General features: G+C 36.0%; 1 protein-coding gene across 1 annotated transcript in view; it reads left to right on the top strand.

Annotated features, from left to right (window-relative positions):
• GALNTL6 (polypeptide N-acetylgalactosaminyltransferase like 6) overlaps nucleotides 1-22,428 on the top strand; it is a 1,261,291-nt gene that overhangs the window by 54,764 nt on the left and 1,184,099 nt on the right. The window lies entirely within an intron of this gene.

Below are 22,428 nucleotides of genomic sequence, written 5' to 3' on the forward strand. Positions count from 1 at the left end.
GGCTTTACTAGATTATTAAAGTTAATGCTGAGCAGGATATCCATCATTAGTCTAGAAAAAATTATTAAATAAGTCCTCCAAAGGGAAAACTCGTAATAGGACAAAGTACTGCATTAAATAATGATAATACCTGAGGAGAAAAGGAATACTTTCATTTTTGGAGACAGTTTCACTCTGGTTGCCCAGGCTGGAGTGCAATGGTGCAGTTTCGGCTCACTGCAACCTCCGCCTCCCAGGTTCAAGTGATTCCCCTGCCTCAGCCTCCCAAGTAACTAAGGTTACAGGCACCTGCCACCACACCCAGCTTTATATATTGTGTTTTTTTTTTTTTTTTTTTTTTTTTTTGTATTTTTTGTAGAGATGGTGTTTCACCATGATGGCCAGTCTGGTCTCTACATCCTGACCTCAGGTGATTCACCTGCCTGGGCCTCCCAGAGTGTTGGGATTACAGGTGTGAGCCACCCACCTGACCAGGAATACTCTTAATACCACTTTGAGTATATCACTGAAATATCTTTCAGACATTGTTTCATTAATTATTTGTGAAAATCTAAAATTTTGTAAGCACTCTAACATTCTCACTCTTGTAATCATGTTTAATATCTTGTCTGTAAAGGAAAGAATTGTTTATTGAATAAGTTTTATGTTTATAACACAGATTTAGGTCTTGAATGTGATTAGATTGAGAGAAACAGTGCCTCTAATTTAAAAGATCATGATTATCTTTAAGGAAAATACATTTAAAATGAAAGACAATTCGGTCTATGATAAATATGTTCAAATACAAGGCATAGTGATTAAATTCTTCAGGAATTGAAAGAAATTAGCAAGATATGCTAGCATAGTCAGAAATTGTATTTCAGGGTACATACAGATTAAACAAGGAGATTTGTCTACAGCATAACAAAGTAACACTGGAAGCTGTAAATTGCCCACCAAATCTTTCCTGATAGTCATACCACACAAAACCCAAATTAAATCTAGTTTACTTTGGATACCTAGATTATGACATAAGTAGGTTCATATTAGTCCTAAAAAAATGTAGGTTTTAGATTTATTTTATTTGTTTTTATTTTTAATTTATTTGAGACAGAGCCTCCCTCTGTTGCCCAGGCTGAAATGCAGTGGTTCGATCTTGGCTCACTGCAATCTCTGCCTCCTGGGTTGAGACAATTCTTCTGCCTCAGCCTCTTGAGGCACTGGGATTATAGGCGTGCTCCATCATGCCCGGATAATTTTTGTATTTTTAGTAGAGATGGGGTTTCTCCATGTTGCCCAGGCTTGTCTCGAACTCCTGACCTCAGGTTATCCGCCCTCCTTGGCCTCCTAAAGTGCTGGGATTACAGGTGTGAGCCATGAACCCTGGTGGCTGTATTTTTAAGATGCAATATCTATGTAATCTGAGCACTTTGGGAGGCCGAGGCGGGCAGATCACGAGCTCAGGAGATCGAGACCATCTCGTCCAACAGGGTGAAACTCCATCTCTACTAAAAATACAAAAAAAAAAAAAAAATTAGCTGGGTGTGGTGGCACGTGCCTGTAGTCCCAGCTACTGGGGAGGCCGAGGCAGGAGAATTGCTTGAACCCGGAAGGCGGAGGTTGCAGTGAGCCAAGGTGGTGCCACTGCACTCCAGACTGGCACCCAGTGACGCAGTAAGACTCTGTCTCAAAAAAAAAAAAAAAGATGCAATATTTAATAACACTGTCCCCACAGTCCACCTTCCAGTTTTTTTACCTGCAAGGCACTGAAGGCCCTCTTGCCACTTCCTCCTACTAGAGCAAGATTCCCAGGGATTAAGATGAGACTCAAAATTCCACTAACTGTGCCTTAATGAGAAAGACCTATCCAAACAAAATTTTAAGTACTTTAAGATAATTATGCTGAAAAAAAAAAATAACAATAGAGTGAAAAAGAGCCACAGCAGAAAAAGGGAAACAGCACTTAAGAGGTAGGTATGAAAATTATTGTAAAAATGATTTAATCTTGGAAACCTAGAAAAAGTGTGAAGGGACTGCTGGCTTATTCCCTTGATAAATTTCAAGAAACCTAGTTTCTATGAGCCAAGAAATGAATTGTGAAATATGACGTGAGACAGACCTACAAATAGGTGCTGGCTGAAAATTGAGCAGAAATACAAAGATAGGGTGGGATGAGAAAGCAACACAGAAAAACATTAATGGTATGTGAGTCAGGCTTATGAGAAAGTCCTAGATTTTACAGGAACATAACAGAAAAACTGAATTGATCAGAAAGATAACTATAAACTTCAAAATTACAAAATAATGATATTCATCAGTAATTAGTTCCAGAAAGTCAGAATTACTGTTACAACAATAATATTAAAATAGGTTGCTAAATTATGTTTTTAGAGCTGTAGAGATATAAGGCAATCTTTAATGATTTTTATCAGCCTGACTGATAAAAATGGCTAGACATCTAGACATTTTAGAGAATGTGTTATATTTCAGGAAGAAAAAGATTTTCTAAATGAATAAAAGCAGAAATGGAAGGTTCCAGTTTTCCACAAATAAATTTGGATTGTGTCTAAGTTAATCTCTTAAATGTATGCCAAAAGAAAATATGAGCAATGTTCCTAGGCTTTTGATGAGTTATTTGAGAAGGTAGAAATTCAATATGTAAAATTCAATTGAAAAGTGAGTCTAGGAATGAATGCCTTTGCTGAAATCAGACATTTTCATGATTGTATTCTGTCAATACATTTTGTGATTGTATATGTCAAACTTTTACATAAGAGATAAGCTACTAAAGAATTAGACAATTACTAGAGGTAGGTGGAAGGCCTCTCAAATTATTATAAAGAGTCATCATAATTCTGATGTTAAATATAACAAAGGCTTCTTTCCCAAACTAAGTCCTCACTAAAAATGACTAGTAACCTTTATTAATAGAAAATAAAGCACCCTAAATTAAATATTAACTCATAGAATGCAGCACTAAATTAAAAAGAGCAGCAGGTAATGCTGTAGCATTTTAAAATTATAAAATTGGACAATATACTATATTATAAAATCTCTTTCATAAATCCTCTAAGGTAATTCATATAATTCAACATTAATCAATTAAATGTTTATTTTTCTTTAATTTTTTTCTTAAATGGCTGAATTACTTTTATTGATGATATCTTTTTCTATAGGGTCAATATTACACTGAAATATTATTGAAGTAAAAAAGGTATTTCAAAACTAGTTATAATCATTACTATTTAACATTGATTTGGAATACAAAATTCAGAGGTAAAATTATCTGCTAAGAAATTTTTTTTTTCTTTCAAATGGTCATGATTGTACGACTAGAAAAACAGAAAGGTTCATTTGAAAATGATTTTAAATTATGAGATTATAAATAGTCTTAGTTCAGGCTGTTGTAACAAAGTACCATAGACCAGATGACTGATAAACAACAGAAATTTATTTCTCACAATTTTGGAGGCTAAAACTCTGGTTCAGGGTGCCAGAAGGGACAGGTTCTGTTGAAGACACTCTTCCAGGTTGCAGACTGCTGACTTCAGTCTGTTGAATCTTCACATGGTGAAAGGAGGCTGAGAGCATTCTTTGGGTTCTTTTTTCATAAGGGCATTCATTTCATTTGTGAGAGCTCCATTCTTAGGGCCTATTTAACACCCATAGCCCCATCTATAAATACCATCACATTGGGTATTAGGATTTCAACATGAATTTTAGGGCAACACACATTCAGTCCATTGTCCATTGTATAATTACAGCTATTTACAAAATAAGTATACCAACATAATGAGCATTTTTATAAACTAATGATTATCAGCTACTGCATTTAAGAAAACATTCTACTTGACCTGGTAAAATTCTTTTATAATATTTAAAATATGATAAGGAGAAAATAAATAGACCCCAGATGATGAAAACTAGAAAACTCTAGAGAAATTGAAGTAAATACAAAATAAACTAAAGATGAAATTAAAGAGATATCATTTTGAGAGGCAACATTTTCCTGGATGGAAATATTCATAATGCCCAATGTTGGTTCTCTGTCTAAAATTGATAAATCTATATATTCAGTCTTTCCCAATTCAGTTGACAAAAGGGCCCTAAAGGTCATTGTGTATAATAAATATGTTAAAACAGACCAGAAATTTCTGCAAAACAAAAAGAATTCTAGCACACTTCCTTATTAAGAAATAGAACCACTGTTCTCACAAATGTCAGAAACCTGGCAGTCACCAGTGATTGTCTTTGCTCCTTCACTTCCAATGTCCTTCTAGTCCCATTTTCCATTCTGCTTACAAAGTAACTCAAATTTACCACTCGTTTCCAACCTCAATACCTCAATTCTAAATCAGACCGCTGTTGGCTTTCAGTTACATCTGTGCACAGCTATCCATCAGTGTGCTTGCATCAATATTTTTCCACACATCAGGCAGAGTGATGTTTTGAAAAAAATCAAATGCCATCATGTCACTTCCCTGATTAAAATTCTGTGTGGATGCAACAGATATCTTCGGAAGCAGTCCACAATTTTAAATATGACTTAAGACTGGGTTGTCACTTAAAATATATTGGTGAAAACAATAAAATTCTGCATGATCTTGGCTCTGCTTGCCTCTCTAACAGCTCACTACTACACTCACTCAGAATTTTCTTTATTCATACTAAAATTATTCCATTTCCTCAAAGGTCTTTCATTTTAGGGTCTTCACTTTTGCTCTTCCTGTACCTTTCTTTTTCTCTCTGTTTTTTTTTTTTTTTTTTCCTTTTCTTTTAGAGACAGGATCTCCCTCGGTTGCCCAAGCTAGAGTACAGTAGTACAGTGGCATGATCATAGTTTACTTCAGCCTCAAACTCCTGGCCTCAAGCAATCCTCCGGTCTCAGCCTCCTGAGTAGCTGGGACTACAGGTGTGTATCACCAAGCCTGGCTATTTTGTTTTTCTTTTAGTAGAGACAGTTGCTAACTGTGTTGCCCAGGCTGGTCTTGAACTCCTGGCCCCAAGCAATCCTCCTGCGTCAACCTCCCAAAATGCTGGGATTTCAAGTGTGAGCCACCTCTGAAGTGTTTGCTGAATTCTCTGCATTTTCTATGTTAAGCTTTCTTCACATTGTCTGCTCCTTGCCCTATGATGTTGACTCACATCTGTAAACAATAGATAATTCTTTTATTCTTTCATTCCAAACTCCTGACATCCTGATCAACCTGTGGGTGAGGGTAAAGCCATCTCTTCTCCTGGCCCTAAATTATTCCCTCTGAAATAAGTGGCTCTGGGGTGAACAAAGAAAATGCAGGACTTGCCTCAAATATCCAGCAGCAAACTTTCTTCTCTTCTCTACTTTGGGAAATTATATTTCACCTCGGAACTGGAGAAGTTTTGCTATTGTTTATCAAATATTCTACCTGCCTGTGTCATCTTGGAACACAGGATTCTTAAATCAAACCTTCTCCTCAGTAATGCAGTTTTTTTTTTTTTTTTTTTTTTTTTTTTTTGAGATTGAATCTCACTCTACCACTCAGGCTGGAGTGCAGTGGTGTGATCTCAGCTCACTGCACCCTTTGACTCCCGGGTTCAAGCGATTCTCCTACTGCAGTCTCCTGAGTAGCTGGGATTACAGCTATGGCCACCACACCTTGTTATTTTTTTGTATTTTTAGTAGAGGCGGGGTTTCAACATGTTGGCCTGACTGGTCTGGAATCCTGACCTCAGGTTATCCTGCCCACCTTAGCCTCCCAAAATGCTGGGATTACAGGCATGAGCCACCACACCCAGCATCAAAATTATTTTCTCACCTTTTCTAGAGAGAGAGAGCATTCTCCTCTTCTAGCTTAGCAACTTCATGTAAATGGGAAGATATAACAGGGTAGTAGAAAAATCTCAGGAGAAATCCAATTACCTCAGTTGATATATCTAAAATAATTCTTCAGACTTCAAGCTATGGTGTCAGGATTATGTTTTTATAATTCTCAGAGGAATGCTTTGGCCCCACCACCCGGTCTGGCTCTATTAAATAAGTGATAAATGTGTATGGAAAGAAAGAGGAAAGGAAGAAAATAATCATGCCATACAATTAGAAAATAAAACAGCCTTCTTAAAATACTGTTGAGGAACTAAACAAAATAAATAATAATCTTTAAATAGAAAAACTTGATTTATTTCTTTAAAATGTCTCTAAAGTGAATTGTACTTTGTCTGCCTCTTCCTCTTGCTTGCCACATCCCTGCCAATCTCCAATATTAGCTTAAATATTACCAACGTTTTTGTTTTTCTCCCAGTATTCTGAATGTTTTATCCATGTATTACATCTCTCATACATCTTAACAAATTTTTACTGCATTGCAATTTTAACATATCTACTATCTTGCCTCTCAAATAAAGAGAGGACTATTCAGTCCATTGACACAAGTTTATATTTCTGATGTGGTTTTGCTGTGTCCCCACCGAAATCTCATTTTGAATTTTGGTTCCCGTAATTCACATGTGTTGCGGGAGGGACCCAGTGGGAGATTATTGAATCATGGAGCGGGTTTCCCCCACACTGTTCTCATGGTAGTAAATCCCAGGAGTTCTGATGGTTTTACTCCTGTTTCCCCTTTTGCTTGACTCTCATTCTCTCTTGCCTGCCACCTTTTGCCATGATTGTGAGGCCTCTCAAGCCATGTGGGAACTGTGAGTCCATTAAACCTCTTTTTCTTTATAAGTTACCTAATCTCAGGTATGTCTTTATCAGCAGCGTGAAAACAGACTAATGCATTTTTATCCCAACGCCTTGCACTATCTGGTGAAGAAACATATTTAGTAAATATTTGTTGAATGCAGAAATATTTTTATTTACCCCATTTTATTCTGATATGACAGAGACCAAGAAATCAAGCAGGATGTATTTTCTTCTTCTTCACTGGCAGATGAGCATTTTGTAAATAGCTGCATTCCTACCTGGACTAAGATTATATTCTGCAGTTTCCTTTACAGTAAGTCTGGTTATGTGACTAACTTCAAGTTAATGGTATATGCCTGGAAGCTTCATGAATGATTTCCAGGAACTGTCCTTCAGGGAGATAATATATCCTTCTTGAATTCCTTCTTCCTGTTGGCTGGAATGCAGACACAATGGAACACAAAGAGGCCTCTTCCAGACGTTGATGTAGTAGATCAAATGTACCCATGCCCTTGATGATAGTCTGCATTTATTTACAGTGGAGAAACATAAGCTCCCATCTACCTTAAACTACTATTGTTTAGGGTGCTTTACCACTCACAGCTAAAACTAAGTCATAACCATTGATATAAATATCAAAATAATTTCTGTAAGTATATTTTCTTTGGTCATTGGTATAGATTGAATTGCATCCCTCAGGCATTCATATGTTGAATTCCTAACCCCGGTACCTCAGAATGTGATTTTATTTGGAAATAGGATCATTGTAGGTATAATTAGTCAGGATGAGGTCCTGCTGGAGGAGGGTGGGTCACTAATCAAGTAAGACTGGTGTCCTTATAATAGAGAAATTTGCAGATATATATGCACTCAAGGGGAGGGCAATGCTGAGATTGGAGTATGTGGCTACCAGCCAAGGACCTTCTAGAGCATAGGAGGGAGGCTTGGAACACATCTTTTTTTTTTTTTTTTTTTTAACACCTTCTGAAGCAGCATGGTCCTGCTGATACTTTAATCTTGGATTTCTTGTGTTTATTGTGATAGTAAATTTCCATTGTTTAAGCCTCTCAAATTGTGATAATTTGTTATAGAAGCTCTAATAAATGAATATATCAATTTCTTCCCTAGTAATTTAACAGGAAGAAAGATTGATACACAATTAAAAATGAAACCAATTTATTTTAGCGTTATTATGTTAATGTGTAATAGTAAAATATTGAATAACTATGTTAAAATAGGTACAGGTAAATGCAGTAGTCCTGTCTTATTTGTGGGGGAGATGTAACAATAACTGCCCCCCCATGCGTATGCCTGAACACACAGCACAGAATCCTGTATGTATCCTGTTTTCCCTATACATACTTGCCTATAAAAAAGTTCAATGCATTAAAAAATTACACATCATGACAGATGAACAACAATTTTAATAAAATAGAGCAATTAAAACAATATACTATATTAAAAGTTATATTAATATAATCTCTCTCTCAAATATCTTACTTTACGTCTGTAAACTGTGGTCAATAACAGGTCACTGAAATGCAGAAAGTGAAATCATGGATAAGGGGGGACTGTAATAATGGAAACAATATATCAGTCCTCAATCCTCAACGCTGCTTTTGACCATTCCCTCATCTCACCTAGAACATGCCTTCTGCTCCCTTCATCCCTCATTTACCTTCAGCAGGACATTAGTTATATTGCCTGAATCTTTGTATGGAATTACTAAATAGTAAGAAGTTAAGCAAAAATGTATAATGAACGTAAGAAAGCAATGGCTGTGTGCATACTTCCATCAGAATAGTGACCCCTAAGTAAATTACATTTAGGTGGGGGAAAAAAAAGAACCCTGCAAAGATTCTGTTTCTTTAACTCAGATGACTCAAATATTGTGTTCTAATGGTTATTAGATTTGTCATCTATTGTAACAATAGCATTATAAATAAAATTTAACAACATAATCAACATGAACCTTCAAAAGATCTCTACAAGTTCCCTATTTCCTTATTAATGTGAAAGTGTAGTAGAGAGAAATAAGTGCAGTAATGAAAGCTGTGTGTTGTAAACAATTCAATTTTGCATCCTCCACAATGATGCTGTCCATGAACTCTGAATGTAAATTTCAGATTACTTTGAAATCACTGTGCTAGCAAAACAGATTTAGTTCCAAGCCAGGTGTTTTCTTAAGTATGTTTAGATGTATTTTTGTTGCAAGTTTGTTAAATATACTTTGCTAAATATATTTAAATGCATCTTTATGCACAGAGCAAATCTGATGCTGCTTCATAGTGTGTTGGAGAAACATTTTTGTTTCTTGCCAAATGAGATAATTTATGGCACACCTGATGAGACTTTTCCTTATATCATGCTTGAAGCCATAGCTGAACTATGGTTTAAGCCAGGTATATTTATCACTTAAATGTATTGCCTTACGTTAAATTGATTTTATAATATCATATACAAGTATTATTCTACATAATGGCAGTTTTTATAAAATTTCTACAAAAATATTTCTAAGAAAAGTAATATTTGAGGTACGACGCCTAAGTTTCTATACTCAATAAAACTCTAATTCGAAAAAAGAAAGGGACTTCACTCATCTTTTTACACCTTGAATGTCTAAGCCGCCAAAACAAAGTAACACAAACCGGGTGACTTAAGCAATACAGATGTATCATCTCCCAGTTCCGAAGGTCACAAGTCTGAAATCAAGGTGTTGACAGAGCTACATTCCCTTTGGAGGTGCTAGGGACAGTCTTGTTCCAGGCCTCTCCTCCAGCTTTTGGTAGTATCTTGTATTTGCATATTGTTCTCCATCTGTGTGTGTCAGTCTGTTTCTAGATTTGCCTCTTTTTCTAAGAACACTAGTCATATTGAATTAGGGCCTACCTGAAAGATTTCATTTTAACTTGAATACCTCTGCAAAGGTCCCATTTCCAAATGAGGTCACATTCTGAGGTACTGGATGTTAGGACTCGAACATGTCATTTCTGGGAGACGTAATTCAACCCCGTAACACTTCTACATCTGGCATGATGGTTGACATGGAGCTTATATCCAGTAAGTGTCTATTAATAGATACACAAATGAATGATTGGTGGGAAGATAATTGAATTAAACTCATAAATCATGAATAACATAAACCATGAATAAACATAAATCATGAATCCTGAGATACTTATTACTATCAGAGGAACAAGTTGTGTGTGTATATGTGCGTGTTCAGGGCCAGCATTTAGTATTGGTTACAGCAAACGGAAAAATTTCTAGGCCATGCAGGAAAAATTTAGGAATACAGCCAGTTTTGCTTATTTTTCTATGTTCTACATTTTAAACAAATGATTGTTTCCTTTTATCACCAGAAGAAATGACATATTGGACCTTGGCAGAACCAATCTATTAGGGTAAATCCAATGCATTTACTGATACTTACTATGTTATACTTATTCAATATATGATGATTGAACAAACTTGAATTGAATCTACTATTAGCTCATTTATCTTTTCTACACCTATGCACAAATTGCCGATTTTGTGAAGTAAATGGAGATAAGAATAAAACTGTGTTTTGAGATTTTAATCCTGCATAATTTGCTTTAAATCAAGAGAAAATTTAGGAGTAAAAGCAGCAGAGTGTATATTTCTGTATATCCATCATTCCCAGAATCCTGTCTAGTGTGGGACAAGGGTGTAATTTGATGAGCCTTTTCTGCTGTTGCCTCCATCAAGACTGTTCTGAAAAGCTGTATTTCATCTTGTATTGATTTTTAGTGCCTATAAAAACTTTATAATAGTGATTTATCAATCCTTCTACTCTCTTTATAATTAATTATCCCAATTACCTTTGAAAAAAGTGTTCTACCCGCATATAACTTGTATTGTATCTGATGTTTTATTAATTCTGGGGATCAATAGGTATGTCAGGATGTCAGACCATACTTAGCTACACTTTTACCAGTATTAGGTAAGGCTACATAGATAGCCTTTGAGTATGGAGTTAAAGTAGGGATATGCTATTACTAATAAGTTATTAAAAAGTACACAATTTTTCAATTTGAGGTAAAGAAACTGAAATTACCACATGATCAGAAAGACAGGTGTTTAGCCAGGCTTAGGAAAACCTGGAACCAGATGTTGAATGCCAACAGAACTCTCCTTTTATTCATGTATTTTTAATACTCACTGTTCTTTTTGTTTCTGTCCCTCTGTTAACTTCTTTCTTTTGCACTGATTACTTGTGTTCTTCATGTGCAGAAACATGATTAATAATAGATTTGATCCAAACCTTCCACAATTTTTACCAAAAACAAATCAAGGACTGGCTTTCATTTTCATTTTTATTTTTATTTTTTTTTTTTGAGATGAAGTCTCATTTTGTCACCCAGGCTGGGGAGCAGTGGCACAATCTCAGCTCACTGCAACCTCTGCCTCCCAGATTCAAGTGATTCTCCTGCGTCAGTCTCCTGACAACCTGGGATCACAGGCATGCACAACCATGCCTGGCTACTTTTTGTATTTTTAGTAGAGACAGGGTTTCACCATGTTGGCCAGGCTGGTCTCGAATTCCTGACCTTAAATGACTGTCCATCTTGGCCTCCCCAAAATGCTGGGATTACAGGCGTGAGCGACTGCACCTGGCCTCATGTTCTATTTTTTTAATTTCGTAGGGAAAATCATTCTAGGGAAAAATTTTCATTGGCCAGAATTGGGCTATGTATTTATTCCTGATCATCAAGCATGGCTGGGAGGTGGGTTCCCGTAAAATCGTGGAGACTCCTGGTTCAGCCATAGGGATTTATAGGAACAGGCATTTGCAACAAAAGCAATAGAGTTATTGTCCTAGAATGAAAGAAACTGAGCACTAAAATACTGTGATTTCCACAGAAACAAACCAACCCAAAACTCTATTTTAAAAGCTCTCTCATTCTGTAAGAAGCTTTTTACTAGATCCTCAGGAAATAAAACATTCAATATCACAGACCCTAACCTCAAACAATGTCCAAACTTTTGTGAGAATGGAGTAAGAGAATGGAGCAAGCATTTCAGGTGTTCTTTTCTGCATAGGTATTTTCCCTCCTTTCTGCTCATATCTAGCATGCATACTTTGGGGGGTCTCAGGGGTGGGAGATTTTCCAGAGCTTCCTCCCCTAGGGGCTTTGTTTCCTGCTCATGGCTAACTATCAGCCTACTCTGACAGTAAGATTGTAGATTAAAATCTAGTGGTTAAAATCCATGTTGTAAATTTGGGAAAAAATGAATTACCCAATAGAAGTTCAGTATTGGGGCAAGTCAAGAGTAGGAAAATAGCTTAAAATTATGTTTAGTTATTTTAATAGGAAAATAGTATTACCCTACTTTTAATAGATAAGGAGAAATAGACACAAGTATAAATATATAGGTGAGAAAAGAAGGTTCCAGGATTCTTTACAATTTTCTATTCAGTAAGGGGATTTTTGGCAACGCTGTGACTTCTCTGTTATTCATTTTAAAAGTAGAAATGGTGTTGAGCTTTAATGATGAATCATGTGCTGTGGAACAGATTCTGATAATTTAATTATCTCAGTTTGATGTTACAGAAAGACATCTTAAAACATATTGTGTACCAATTCTTAATGATACAATAGTATGGTTTATTACTGAAGTTGTGCTGAAAATACATGGAGGCAAAATGAAATATAGAATTATACAATTCTTTTAAAATACTCTTAATAAGTACTATAAATAAAAGATAAGTGTCATCTACATTAGTCTGAATTAATTTGATAATTACTATGACTTATTTTGGCATTATCACTGTCTTCTTTATTTAGTAAAGTATTTGGTTAGTTTTAAGAGTTGAAGTAATGTGTTAGCAAACTTAGTGAAATTGCAGAAATAAACCATCAAACCCTGAAAAAGTTAAATAAACGGTAAAGTTAACTTGAAACAATGGGCAGAGCCATTTGCTACTGGAATGATTATCAGCCTCACCAAGTCAACTTAGATAGTAATCTTAGTTAAGACTGTCAATTTAATGAAAAAACAAAGCAGCATGCATCTTCTGAATTGTAAATAAGAATTGTCCTTATTAACAGCTGGAATTGATAAACATATTTTTGTTCAGCAAGCAGAGAATTACTTTTATGAATTACATATTTCCTCAGGCCATTCAGCCTTTGGAGGCAACCAAGGGCTTATGAATGGTAATTAGAATTTGATTTGAGTCCAAATTTCAGCCACATTTGAGATGATTTTCCAAAATAGCCTCCAGTAGCTTACACTTCATAGTTGATATTGGAATGCTCTAGTCTTGTAGTTATTTTATTTTTTTCTGCTTGCTCTGTTGCCTCTAGTTTCCTTAATCCCAGTGAGCCACTTGACTGCCCTCATTAGGCTGAGAACCTTCATTGGCTTAGAATATAATTGTAGCCTCAAAATGGAGCTGTCTCTGTTTAACCACTTTCAAAAATTCAGTACTAGTGTTCATAGAAGCTACTTCTCATTCATTCCAAATTTCCTTCACCATTTCTCTCAGAAATGTCCATAGACTCCTTGCAGACACAGAATGTTCTATGAACTTCATTAAGTATGGCTACAAATTGTCCCTTGCTTTGAGATTCAAACTATATGTAAATTTGGTCTTTTCACTCTTTTTTTCTGTGCCAAGAGCAGCCCTGTCTTCAATGCCATTGGTAGAAATGAACTACTGCAGAATATTGATTCTGGGTATCAGAACATATTTCATTTTAAACCATAAATCAACTACCACATAATGCTAAATGAAGTTCAGAGTGTGTCAAGCATGAATCAGAGATCATGACGAGCCTTCAAAGAAAGTGTCCACTGTAGCAGCCAGCCCCTTCATTATACCTCTCCCCAGGCTCAGAATTGTGGCACAATTAAAAAATGTTTTGTTTTGTTTCATTTTTACTTTCTTTCATAAAGGTGGAGCACTGAAAATTACCTAATATATCACTCAAGTAAAAAAAAAAAAAAAAATCAGGTTAACCCACTAGGTCTTAACCAAGTGACTGCCTTTTAAATACTATGTTAATATTGGTGATGCTTTTCTAGAAACACAACTGCTTGACCTCTTTCTTCTTTATTATAAATAACAAAGGATAATGAATCATGCAGAACTAATTTTAAATGAGGACAAAATAATGATCAAAAACCAAGTAAATGTTGCATACAACGTTTGATGTTGAAAATGCACTAATAAAATGACTGCAAATGAGACATTGTAAGACAAGATAAACAAGCAAAATGAGACTCATCTGTCTCAGTTGCAAAATGAAATGCTCAAATCCACTGCCTCTATCATTTTGTATTTATATAATACTGATCACATCCAACATTATTCTGTTTGTAAATGACTTCATATGTGAAACAATGAGATACAGTTTATAATATACAATTATAAACAATGAGAACTGTTTATAATTCTAGCCTTCTGTTTGGAGTAGGACTAACGACTGTAATACAGGCTAAATAGATAGTATCAGTCATGTGTGTTTTTGTTTCTAGGTAATTATTTCAAGATGTGTTATGTCTGGATAGTTAACTATGTAATTTATAATGCAAACCAGGAAACTTTTGAGAGTGAAAGAAGAAACTACTTATGATTAGTTGGGACAATATGCATCTACTCTGAGTAAACTAGGACAGACAGTAACTTTGTAGGATTGTATAATGAGGCTTTATTGTATTTAGCTACTTTGAAAGTTTTTGTTACATTTTAATATATGCAAAGATGCCAACAATTCCAGAACTTTAAAATCAGTTAGCAATTTCTACCCTGTCTCTGTACATGTTTCATTGCTTTTTTCTTCTATTGTTATTAAATTTCAGAGCTCTTCAAGCATAAAAGCCTTCATTCAAACATAAATGGTGTATTTCTATTTGATGTCAATAGTACGTATACACAAACACCTTCTTTCATGTATGTTATTTTTTCATATTGTGAGACATCTTTAAAAGAAAATAGCACATTTTTTTCTAGCTTATGTCTCTAGTTGTTTTTATAGTATTGTTGATTCAACTACATAAAGCGATGATCACAATGATTCATGATATGGTATGGCTCTGTGTCCTACCAAAATCTCAGGTCAAATTGTAATACCTAGTGTTGGAAGTGGGGCCCAATGGAAGATGATTGGGTCATGGGGGGCCGTTTCTCATGATTTAACACCATTCTTCTTGGTTTTGTTGTTGTAATAGTGAGTTCTCGTGAGATCTGGTTGTTTAAAAATGTGTGGCACCCCCCCAGGATCTTACTTCTGCTCCAGCCACATAAAACGTCCCTACTTCCCTTTCATCCTCTGCCACGATTATAAGTTTCTTAGGCCTCCCCAGAAGCATAAGCTGCTGTGCTTCCTGTATGGCTTGCATAACCTGGAGACAATTAAACCTGTTTTCTTCATAATTTTTCAGAACTCAGTTATTTCTTTATAGCAGTGTGAGAATGAACTAATACAGTTGTTGAAGAGAATTAAAGAATAGGAACTTATTCACAAATTTAATTCTTATTGAGAATTCTTACTTGCAAGCACTAAGCCTTAGGCTTGTGCAGATATTATCTAATTTTTGTCTTTAAAAATGATGCTTTGAGATAAGTATGTTATGTTAATTTTTCCATGGAAAAACTGAGGTGAAAAGTTTACCCCAAATATAAGAGCCTTTATGAAGTGAAAATGGCATATAAAAGCAGGTTCTTTCTCTATTATTCTATTTTTCTAAGTTTTTATAGAACCTATATGTTAGTTCTATATATAGCTCTAAAACCTAAAATAGAAGATGGCATTAAAAAGTCAAATTAGTGTTACAGTAGCCGTGAACATAATTGTGTGCAATATATCAATCATAAAGATAGAATATAAACTCATTATTATTTTAGTATACATGGACACAATTAGACAATTCATCAGTTTGTTCAATAAACAATTAAATACCTAATACCCACTAGGAAACAAACTTTAATGAATCATGTTTCTCATTGAAAACATTGTGCAACAGAACCCACAAGTTCTTGAAGTACTAGGGACAAGTAATTTGTCTTACAGGTTAGTTTCAATGTCAGGGGTTTCCCGGAAATACTAGAAATAAAACTAGCAGTTTTACCTGCTTCAGCTCATAACAATGCATAATATAACCTAAGCACACAAGTTTTTAACAGCCTACAAGACAACAATTTTTATCTGAAATCTCAACTTGGACTGGAGGAGCATATTATTTTTAAACAAGTATTTTGGTAAATATTTTATTTGGGCAAGTATCTTTTCATCCTGAAGAAATATTAATATATTCTTATTATGCATTAATAGCAACTATTATTGAGGTCTATCTCAATGGTGCGGCATTGTTAAGAGCTTACTGTTGTAGAAATGAAACAATAACAACTTCCAAAACCACCCTCAAATTGCGGTTGCCATATATCTAAGGCAAAGGTCTAAAAAAGAAAGTATTTCATGTTTTATTGATTCCAAATCCAAGGAGTTCTTCTCATTGACATTTCCCTTGGTCTTTGGCCTTTGTGTTTCTGAACTTCCTCTTGTTCAGCCTGCTTTCTATCCTTGCTGCCATGCTATGTTTATTACATACTAAAATAAGGTTACTTTGTACAAATAACCGGATGCATCCTCTAAGTAGATCTCTAAGGACTGCCAGTAATGTTTCCTAAAATAGTCATAGGTTAGGTGTGTGAAGTCTGCGAAAGCTTATTGCAGGGTTGTCTTCCCACCATGTGAATCAGATGTTTGTGATTTCTTATTCTGCTCCCCACAATATTATTAAATGTTAAGAAATGGTTGGAAGGAAAGGCTGTTAATTAACAAAACACTAGAGGATATGTCACCCAAAGGGTAGGGAAGCCAATTAACTGGAACAGTGAGAACCATTGTGTGTTCAAATCCAGAATTATGCTGAAGCAGGCACAAAATAACAACACTCAAAAGATGACAAAATATAAGGTGGGAAGAGAATCAGACGAAAGTGGAATTGTGAAGGGCAAAGCAGAAATGAAAGGTCAATCCCTACAGAAAAGGTTATTTACAGAACTCAGTAAAGAGAAATGTAGACTTATAATAAGAAATAACTAATAAAAAGCAGAGAGAGCTTCCCCTTCTGCCCAAGGAAAATGTAACAGCCACATTTATTACCTAAAAAAAGAAAAACTGTCAATAGTTGAAAGTGACTTTGTCAAAATTAGTAGCATTATTACAATATATTTTTAATTCCGTATGGACAAGATTGTCAATTGTACCCTGTACTAAGCCCGAAACTAAGGATCCTGGGCATTTTTTTTTTTTCAATATCAAGTAAGCAATATGAACAAGCCAAAACAGTTATATGTATGTATAAAATGGTTCACACCAACTATGTAAGAATTTTCAGATTAAGCATCTTTATAATTTTTAACAGTTGTGAACAATCTCTATTCCTTTTCAGTTTCATTCCTCACTGATGCCCCTAACCTTTCGAGGCCAAAGAGCCTGTAGAGATTCCTGTGGGAAAAACCAGCCCACTGGGAGACAGAATGCAACACATTAATTTCATTAACACCTTCTCTAAATGATGAACAGAATGAAGATAGGTTGTTAGTGCAGACTTTTTTATAGAGAGAATTTAACATGAGAAATTTTATGTTTTTAGTCATCTAAAAATGTCAGAAAAAGGAATCCATTTCATATTTTTATATTCATAAAATATCTTACAAATAATGAAGTCAAGGAAGTTAATAAGCTATATACATACGAAGTCACATAGTGATTGCTTTGCCTAGTTCAGCCAGGTTAACTAATACAGAGGTATAAGTTGTAGCCTCTGTATTTGAAGTGTTTACAATCGACTGAGGGAGTTACTTAACAAACAACAATTACAAATAACACCAGGCAGTGGTTTCTTAGATACTTTTGTAGTTTATACAACAAACCCTGTACATTCACAAGAGAAGGCGGTCACTGGGGATTTTGATGACCAGAGATGAACTGGTGAAAATGAAAAATTGAAAGTTTCGTGTTAAAGACTATGTAGAATTAGGGTAGGCAGAGCAGTCTAAAAACATGAATGAAATCACAGAAACAAACGTGAAGATGTTTTTGTAGTTGGAGACTGAAAACAGCACTTTGAGGGCATGGTATTATTGGATAATGACAAATCTTTCAAATCAGCTGCAGGAATTAACGATGTAAATATAGGACTTACTCTTAAATGTAGGTTAAAAGTAGAACTAGTCTACACGCACACACACACACCACCACCACCACCACCACCACCACCACCACCACCACCACCACCACAAGATGAAAAGCCTGTCTGAGTGAGATCAGGACTCATGAATACCTCCCACCATCGCTGACTCCTTCTTCTTCGGCTCCCCCATATCCCTTGGTAGAAGATAGGATTCTGTCTTTCCATTTCCTTCACATCCTTCTTCTCCTGTTTGGGCACCAGCCAAATAAGAGCTGTCTGTCTCAGAGGAAGGTCCAAACTCTGTGGAAAATGCTCTATGAGCTAGTAAGCTGATCTGTGCATGTGTTATATTTGTCAAGGTTCTCTAGAGGAACAGAACTAATAGGATTTAAAGGGAAGTTTATTAAGTATTACCTTACAGGATCACAAGGTCCAACAATAGGCTATCTGCAGGCTGAGGGCCAAGGAGAGTCACTCCCAATTCCAGAACTGAAGAACTTGGGGTCTGATGCTCAAGGGCAGGAAGCATCCAGCACAGGAGAAAGATGTGGGCTGGGTGGCTAAGCCAGTCTTCCTTTTTCACCTTTTCCTGCTTGCTTTATATCTCTGGCAGTTGATAAGATTGTTTGCACCAGATCAAGGGTGGGTCTGCCTTTCCTAGCCCACTGACTCAAATGTTAATCTCTCTTGGCAACACCCTCACAGACACACCCAGGATCAGTACTTTGTATCCTTCAAACCCATCAAGTTGACACTCACTATTAACCATCACATATACTAAGTGGATGCTTAACCATCACATATACTAAGTGGATGCTTAAGGAAATTAGAGAATACTTTTTCTCTAAGGACTCTCTCTCCCTGGTCTCTTTCTTGCTAAAGGAGCTAAGAAAGTTTGATGATACTAAACTTAGTGGTGCTCTCTTGTTTCAATTTCTCCTTTGCTGAGGCAAAAACCCTTCATGGTTTCACCTTAGAAGTAAGTAGCTGTAAAGGAACCTTCATTAAGGCAAAAAACTAAAATATGTTTGTTTAGTCTTATATGTAACCACATTCAATGAGGTCCGTATGTGAGCAAAAATTAATGAATGCAAATGCTTTCTTTCTCTGGTTAACAAATCCCTAACAATATCTAAAAATATAAATTTGACCTTTGAGAATTATCTCCCTAACTTCCCTTTTTCCACTCTCTAGCTCTCTTGATACCATCTGCTCTTTTTCTTCTTCCTTTTCTTATTTTCCATTGTCTCTTTTCTGGAAATACGTTGAACATCTGTTTTCTTGGTGCTTTTACTTAGCTTCAGTAAAGACATTCAATGTTTTTTCTATTTTTTTTTTTCAAATTCTATAAATATGGAATTTTTGACTACAGCTAACTATCTTTGCCATTTCATTATGTTCTTCCATTTCAATTATATACAGTGTGCTTGCCTGACCCCACACTCACTTTTAATCAAACTAGAACTAATATGTGGATAGGAGAGGCTATAGTGCATGAACTATTAAATTAGCATACTCTAGAAGGACAGAACTAATGGGATATATGTATATGTGAAGGGGAGTTTATAAAGAGAATTGACTCTCATGATCACAAGCTAAAGTCCCACGATAGGCCATCTGCAAGTTGAGGAGCAAAGAAGCCAGTGGTGGATCAGTACAAGTCCCAAAACCTCATAAGTAGGGAAGCCAATAGTGCAGCCTTCAGTCTGTGGCCGAAGGCCCGAGAGCCCCTGGCAAACCACTGGTATAAGCCCAAGAGTCCCAAAGCTGAAGAACGTGGAGTCTGATGTTCAAAGGCAGAAAGCATCCAGCACAGGAGAAAGATGGAGTTTGGAAGACTCAGCAAGTCCAGTCCTTCCAACTTCTTTAGCCTGACTCATCCTAGCCTCACTGGTGACTGATTAAATCTCCTTTGGCAATACCCTCACAGACTCCCAGGAACAATACTTTGCATCCTTCAAACCAATCAAGTTGATACTCAATACTAACCATCGCAACCATGTTTCAGGTGGTTAGCCTGTTGTAGAAGGACTTTCCAGGAATGGTATGTGACATTTATCTTAAGAGTAAATTGGTAATGCAATTAAAACTAAAATAGAAAGCGTCAGTTTTGGGACCAGTTCTCAGATGTCAACTGTTAGTTTTACAGGCTGATTTAACTCCAGGTGTGTTCTAAATTCTATTGTACTTTGATAAGCTTTTAAAATACACTGTTGGTTGGGTGCAGTGGCCCACATCTGTAATCCCTGCACCTTGGTAGGGCAAGGTGGGTGGATCACCTGAGATCAGGAGTTTGAGAGCAACCTGACCAATATGGTGAAACTCCATCTCTACTAACAATATAAAACAAATTAGCTGGGCTTGGTGGCACATGCCTGTAACCCCAGCTACTCAGGAGGCTGAAGCAGGAGAATTGCTCGAACCCGGGATTTGGAGGTTGCAGTGAGCTGGAGATTGTGCCATTGCACTCCAGCCTGGCAACAGAGCGAGAGTCCATCTCAAAACAAAAATAAAAGTAATTGTAATGCTTTTGGACAGGAAAAATGTCTTTTTCAGCTCATTGATGTGCCCACTACTTGTCACCCTGTCCACCAGTGTGGGTCATTTATTTGTGTGATTTGCCTACTGATAAGATAGTGAGTAATTGAAGTTAAGTCTTTTTCTTCCACTGGATGGTACCTGCTTAGGCATATCATTCTGACCTCAGTTCTTTTTTTCTGAAACACAGGACTGAAAATAGATTTGTTTGAGGCTCTAAATTATTCTTGTTCTTACATATGTGTTTTCCTTGGAAGTCATCAATGTTCAATCACTCACAAAAATGTGCAAACATTTACAAATCCATTTACATTTACATAGAATCCATATTTCTGTTATGGTAACATATTTCCCAAACTATTTTCTCCCTTGAAAAGTTGCAGTTATTTTATTATTATTATTTTTTTGCAGTTAGTTTTATTTGCAGTTGTTTCTTTGACAGATGAATTCTTCCTTGCCTCTCAACTAAAACCTCTCTGAGGCCACACTGGCCTCCTGACTTACCAAATCTTTGTTTTTTTCTTTCATGTCACTCAGCCTTCCTATTATCTATGGCCAAAATATTTTTCCTAAAACGTTGAAAGATCTCGCTCTTAGACTCAAATTTTTTAACAGGAAGAATAAAGAAAAGCAGTATTTATTATCAACTATGTTTCAGGCCTCCTTTTAAGTTATTTACATGCATTAACTCATTTGTTCTTCAAAATAATCTAATGTAGTAGATAACCTCAGATGCTGTTATCATCTTAGAGAAGAGAAAACTGAGGCACAAGAAGTTAAGTGTCATGTTCAAGGCTTTGCAGTACATAAATGGTTTAGACAAATTATTTGAACTTAAGATGTATATATATATATATATATATATATATATATATATAAATTATATATAACTATATTAATCTGTTGGAACCTGTTAGTCTGTTGAAGATATATATATTCATTTCAAATTCTATATAAAATATATTATGTTTATGTATATGCATGTAAACACACAGAGTTGCAGACAATAAAGAACATTTTGGGTCATTAATGGTATCTAGGAAATAACTGTTTATGACAAAAGCTGGTGAATGCATTGAAAAATAGAATTTATCTATGCAAGAATGTGGTATTTAGGCCAGGCACAGTGGCTCATGCCTGTAATCCCAGTACTTTGGGAGACTGAGGCAGGCTGATCACCTGAGGTCAGGAGTTCAAGACCAGCCTGGCCAATGTGGTGAAACCCCGTCTCTACTAAAAATACAAAACTTAGCTGGGTGTGGTGGCAGGCATCTGTAATTCCAGCTACTTGGAAGGCTGAGGCAGGAGAATTGCTTGAACTCAGGAGGCGGAGATTGCAGTGAGCCAGGATAGTGCCACTGCACTCCAGCCTGGGTGACAAAGTATAACTCTGTCTCAAAGAAAAAAAAATATGTTATTTTGGGTAAAATTAAAATACAGATTTGGGGATTTGAGGACCTTTCTATATAATTACATGGTTTTGCATGAAGTCTCCTAATCACAGATTGGGAATGCTAACGTAGCTCTTAGTCACTGTCTCAGTTATCGTTATTCACATTACCTCTTTAGGTTCTATGTTTAACTTCTTTCCATGTGTTGGTTTCATGTTATTTGCCCTTTACTAGTCGCTCTATTTTCCCACCATACTTTGTTGATATGTATTTCTCACAAACCAATGCAAAAGAGTAGGAAAATATTTTTGTCTACAGGGTTAATCTTGATGTTTATGTTTATATAAAATCATTTGAGGGACTCTCCATTAGCTGCAAATGCTCACTGGGCTAAATTTCCCATAAGTATTTTAATACAAAATTTTTCGTTTCATTTATTATGCAGATGAAAATTGTAGGCAGGCATGGTGGCTGATGTCTGTAATCTCAGCACTTTGGGAGGCCAAAGCAGGAGGTTTGCTTGAGCCTTGGAGTTTGAGACCAGTCTGGGAAACACAGTGAGACCCTGTCTCTGCACAAAGTAAAAATGTTAACTGAGCATGGTGGCACAATTCTGTATTCACAACTACAGTGGGGCTGAGATGGGAGGGTTGTTTGAGCCGGGGAGGTCGAGGCTGCAGTGAGCCATGA

The sequence above is a fragment of the Sapajus apella genome, unplaced genomic scaffold (assembly GCF_009761245.1).
Source record: "Sapajus apella isolate SASKATOON/1434 unplaced genomic scaffold, GSC_monkey_1.0 scaffold39, whole genome shotgun sequence".
In the NCBI taxonomy this organism is placed as follows: domain Eukaryota; kingdom Metazoa; phylum Chordata; class Mammalia; order Primates; family Cebidae; genus Sapajus; species Sapajus apella.